Below are 6,151 nucleotides of genomic sequence, written 5' to 3' on the forward strand. Positions count from 1 at the left end.
CAGAGAGAGAGAGAAGAGTGATGAATAAGAGAGAGAAAGAAAAGAGAGAGAAGAATATGAAAAAATGGGTGAAAAGATATAGACAAAGAGAGAGACAGAGAGAGAGAAAAAAAAAGAGCGAAAATAGATAAATAAGAGAGAGAGAGAGACAGAAAGAGATGAGCGAGAGAGCGAGAGAGAAAAAAATAAGAGAGAGAGAAGAGAGACAGAGAGAGAAGATATATGAAAGAGATAGAGAGAAGAGAGATGGACGAGAGACATAGAGAAAAAGAGAGAGATAGACAGACATAGAGAAAAAGAGAGAGAGATAGACAGATAGAGAAGACGACTTTTCTAAATTTTTGCTGATATTTCTTCACCATACGCTCCATCCTCACCTACCTAAGAGACGACGGGTGTCGGAGGGAAAGTCGGAGGGAGGGAAGAGAGGGTAGTCGAAGTTGAGAGAAGAAAGAGAGAACCAGAGGTTTCGCCATTTGTGAGAGAGACAGGTGGTTCGAATGGCATCAAGAGTGGGGAGAAATGAGAGGATGAAAATGAGGATGAGGTCCGGGAAGTCATTTAGGTTAGGAACGGTGGTGGAGTCACCGGTTGTCTCCGCCGTCGCCGTCTATCTCAAGAGAGGGGGGTAAGAACAGAGAGAGACAAAGTGGTCGCTAAAAGTGCATTTTCTTGTAGTGGAGAGCTCAGTAAATAGAGAAGCGATGAGGGAGAGAGTGAGTAATGTGAACACAATGGGGGAGAGAGACAAACAGACAGACAGACACATAGAGAGAAAGAGAGAGAAACAAAAGAGTGAGAGACAAACAAACAGACACAGAGAGAGAAAGAAAGAGAGAAAAGTGATAAGTGAGAGAGAGATAGAGAGAGAAAGAGATATAGAGAGAAAGAGATATAGAGAGACAGAGAGACAAAGAGAGAAAGAGATAGAGAGAGACATATAGAAAAATAGAGAAAAACAAGAGATGGGAGAGACATATAGAAAGAAAGCGAAAAGAGATGAACGAGAGAGAGAATAGAAAAATAGAGAGATAGAGAGAAGAGAGATGAGCAAGAGAAACAGAGAGAGAAAAAAGAGATGAGCGAGAGAGACAGAGAGAGAAAAGAGATGAGAGAGATAGAGAGAAGAGAGATGAGCGAGAGAGACATAGAAAGAAGACAAATGAGAGAGATAGAAAGAAGAAAGACGAACGAAAGACACACAGACAGACAGACAAACAGACAGAGAAAGAAGAGTGATGAGTGAAAGAGAGAAAGAGAAGAGTGGTGGTAGTTAAATGGCATTTGCAGTAGTGGTAAATGTGGTAGAGAAGATGGGTGGTGAGAAAGAGAGATGAGTGAGAGACGAATAGAGAAAAGAGATAGAGAGACAGAGAAAGAGACAGAATGATGAGCAAGAAAGAGACAAAGTGGTCGCTAAAAATGCATTTTCTTGTAGTGGATCGATAAATCGAAAGGGAGCTCAATAAATAAAGAAGACAGATAATTCAAAACTCTTTTCAAAACTTAATTCAAATCAATTTTTTAAATATTTTAAAAATATTTTAATTTTGTGAGAGACAGATAAAGAAGAGAGATAGAGAGAGAGAGACAGAGATAGAGTGATGAGCGAGAGAGAGAGAGATAGACAAAGTGGTTGCTAAAAGTGTATTTTCTTATAGTGGATCGATAAATCGAGAAGGAGCTCGATAAATAGAGAAGATGGGAGTAAGAGAGTGAACAAGGCGAACATAGTGAGGGAAAAATAGACAAATAGACAAGTAGACAGAGAGAGAGTGAGAGAAGAGTGATGAGTGAGAGAGAGACAGGAAGAGAGAGATAGACAGAAAAAGAGATAGAGAGAGAGAGATGGAGAGATAGAAAAAGAGAGAGAAACAAGAGATAAGCGAGAGATAGACAAAAAGAAAGAAATAGAGCGAAAAGAGATGAGCGAGAGAGAGACACAGAAAATTAAACTTTCTTGTTTTCCGTGTTATATTGTTTTTACTGAATTTTTTAAATATTTTAAGTATTTTTTAAAATTTTTAGACACACCTAACATAGATACACCTAAAAATTAAAAAAATTGTAAAAAAAATCTTTTAAAAATTCACTAAATACTAAAAATACAATAATTCAATACATTTTTTTGTATTTTTATGTATTTATTAATTTTTAAAAATATTTTTTCATAATTTTTTTATTTTGTAGATACATCTAAGTAAGGTACATCTAAAAAAAATATTTAAAATTTTAAAAATATTCACTAAAAAAAAACACGAAAGTCACTTTTTGCGACGGCAGAAAATGCCATCTCAAAAAAGCAGAGTATTTGCGACGGCATCATTTGCCGTCTCAAAAAAGCAGAGCATTTGCGACGGCACTATTTGCCGTCTCAAAAAATGAGAGTATTTGCGACGGTATTTAGTGCCGTCGCAAATACTCTGCTTTTTTGAGACGGCATTTTCTGCCGTCGCAAAAAGTGACTTTTTGAGACGGCAAGTGTGCCGTCGCAAATAGTTCCGTCTCATATACCCAGTTTTCTTGTAGTGATGTGTCATGGAAATTGCTTGGAAAGAATGGATTGATGGAAAGTCAAAAATTAGAGAAAGAGAAAGTGAACCGTCCATTGTGACATGGCTTGATTGGAGTAGATTCAAATTGCGTCTTCGGATAGATTTTGACGATTTTTCGATTCCTCTTTCAACCTCATTTAATAACATGGGTTGGAGTAGATTCAAATTGCGTGGGATAGATTTTGATGATTTTTTTTTTTTTAATTCCCTTTTCAACCTCATTTAATTCCATCATCCTCATCATCATCTTAGTTTTTTGAGTTCTTATTTCGAATGAATTATAATGAAAGATTGATTTTTAATTATCGTTTATTTGATTGAAAATGTTTAGTTGATGTGCACTAGTGATTTGTTATGGTAAAATTTTAATTTAGAAAATATTTTTTACTTTTAAATCTAAAATACATATATATATATATATATATATCTATATTATTATAAAATCAACAATCATGATAGTGTAATCAAAATCGGGTCACGCTATAACTATTTGTAATAATTTTTGACGCTAGTCTAATTGTTTCGCTCACGCACAATGTGCCAACACTCTGAATATACATATATATATATATATCTCAAATAAATTTATTTTTTGTTGATTAATGAAAAAATATTTTTAATTTTTCGTTTTACATCTTACTAAACGTCAAAAAATACAAAAGCAAATACAACTTAAGCATGAATTTGATCTTCACTCTCCCATGGTAAGGCTAAATTCTTGAATAAATGTGAGTGAAAATGGAAGATGGCCCCTAATTTTTAGAGATCAAGGTTTGTTTGAGCATTTCATAATGCTCTCCATGTGTATGATTTAATTGCTCAAAGACAACAATTTGTTCATTCTGACTTTTCATTGTATTGTGTATTAAATCATATTTTTGAAGTATACATTAATTGCTACTACATTTTGAGAAAACCATTTTTTATATTATTATTATTTTTTTCTATATTGAGATTGATTGTTTTGAGCTTTATGCAAAGTAAGTTACTACTATTATCATTATGATTATTATTATGGGAAACTTCACTTTATCTCCTGTGGTTTGGGCCAGATACATTTGAAAATCATCACGTAATATTTTCGTCCAAGATAACAGAATGTGAGAGCCATGCGCCTCTATAGAGAGTAAGTCAATTTTTAAGACGAAAATACCCTTTTTACATATTCAAATTTACCAAAGATGCCATTATTTTTCCCCTCCCTTTATTTTTATTGTTTCTCTCTCTACTCTTGCAATTAAATAATAGCACTTATATATATACATAGAAATTAAATAATTTTCATTAAAATCTATCTTAATGTCGATAGCAGCGCATCTCTTCACATATATGCATATATATATACACACACATTTTTTTATGATTGAAGTATGGGATTTGTAACCAAAATGAGTGCAGCAAATGTGTGTATATATATACAAACAGTGAGTTGGGAATTGTATATCTATACTAAGGATTGTAACTTTTCAATTTTTTTTTTTTTTTTGGGGGGGTCTATTTAGATCTTTGGTTCTCATAAGAATTGGGGGTTTTTGGTCTGTTTAGATCTCATATAAACAGTGAATTAGGATTTTTTATCTGTTTAGATATTTAATTGGGTAAACTTCACTTTACCTCCTATGGTTTTGGTTATTTACGGATTATCCCCCTGACATTTGAATATCACCATATAACCCCGCTGTGGTTGAAGGACTAAAACGCACACTATCTTCTGTTAACAGAAGTTGTAAATTGACAATTATACCCTCATCTTCATTTTGTTCTTCTTTCTCTCTCAATTTCAGAGGAAACCCAGTTCTCTCTCTCTCTCCCCATCTTCATCTTCTTCTTTTCTCTCTCTCCATCTTCATCAGCAACTTGTGACTCTAATCTTCTATTTTTTTTTTGTCAATAATAATCATCTTTGAATCAACATAGAAAACATGAAAGAAATCAAAAGCCTAATTTTTTATCCAAAAATAGATTTGAATAAATCAAGAATAGATAGCTCTGAAGTGGCTGGGGTTATAGATGAAGTTCTCCACTTTGTTGGAGATCGACATGCCATACAGGAGGAATTTCAATTCTCTTCAATAAAAATAAAAATAAAAATAAAAATATATTTAAAATGAGTTTGGATTTGTATATGTATATATATGGGAGGAATTTCAGTTTTCTTCAATTAAAAAAAAATTAAAATTAAAATGGGTTTGGATTTGTATATGTATACAAATATATATATATATATATATATGGAAGGAATTTCAGTTCTCTTCAATAAAAAAAAAAATAAAATGGGTTTGGATTTGTTTGTTTGTTCAAAGATGTGTTTGTTCAATTGATCAGAGATATGTTTGTTCATCCTGTGAGAGAGGATGGATATGGGTGGTGGTTTGAAGAGAGGAGAGGAGAGAGAGAGAGAGAGAGAGAGAGAGAGAGAGAGAGAGAGAGAAGAGATGAAGAAAAAGAAGGTTAAAAATAGAATGGCATCTTTTGTAAATTTGATGAGGTAGAAAGGGTATTTTCGTCATAAAAACGGACTCACTCTCTATAGAGGCGCGTGACTTTTACATTCTGTTATCTTAGACAGAAAAGCTAACTGTGCGTTTTAGTTCATCAACCACAGGGGGGTTATGTGGTGATTTCCGAATGTCAGGAGATAAGCCGCACCCAGCCCAAACCACAATGGGTAAAGTGAAGTTTGCCCTATTTAATTTTATGATAGTCGGTTTGATTTCTTTGTTCAATTTTTGTTTATGGTTGGTGGGTTTGATTACCTTTCTTCTTACTCCTAATTGTTTGTCTCCTTCTCTCCTTCATTGGCCATTGTTGCAAGTTCTATTAAAAGAGAGGATAAAGCTGAAAAGAAGAAGAAAAAGAAAGGTGTGGAGAGAGAACCAATAGAAAAATGAAAGATTTTTTTTTAAGACATAACACAGATATATATATATATATGGCAATCTTCGATTATATATATATATATATATATGTGTGTGTGTGTGTGTGTGTGTGTATCTGTGTATACACACATATATATGTATATTTGTGTAAAATATAATTTTGGTGATGTTTGATGATGAAGAAAGGTGTGGGTTTTGCCAGAAATTGAGGCGAAGTGAGGGACTGCCTGAGGAGAAGAAGAAGGGTGTGGGTTTTGTCAGAAATGGAGACTGCCGGTGTTTCTCAGCTCAGATTGGGAAACATTATAATAAAAAAATAATTAAAAAAAATAGAAGAAGAAGTTGAGGATATAACTGTCAATTTACATCTTCTGTTAACAAAAGTTAGTGTGTATTTCAATCCACAAACTATATGGTTATGTGGTGATTTCTAAATGTTAGGAATAATCAACACCCGACCTAAACTACAAGGGGGTAAAGTGAAATTGTCCCTTATTATTACTAGCATAGCACATGTATAAATAAATAATCAAAAATTAATTTTTAAAATTAAATAATATTCTAAAAAATTTATCTACAATATTTAGCAAAAATGATTTAGAATTAATTAAGTTTTATTCATTTTTTTATCACAGTTACATATAAGAGATTTTTTTTATATTATTATTCTTGTGTCATTAATTATGTGCTCTAAGTTCTTAATGAAAAAATATATGT

Source organism: Camellia sinensis, chromosome 5 (assembly GCF_055761805.1).
Source record: "Camellia sinensis isolate YWXY chromosome 5, ASM5576180v1, whole genome shotgun sequence".
NCBI classification, from domain to species: domain Eukaryota; kingdom Viridiplantae; phylum Streptophyta; class Magnoliopsida; order Ericales; family Theaceae; genus Camellia; species Camellia sinensis.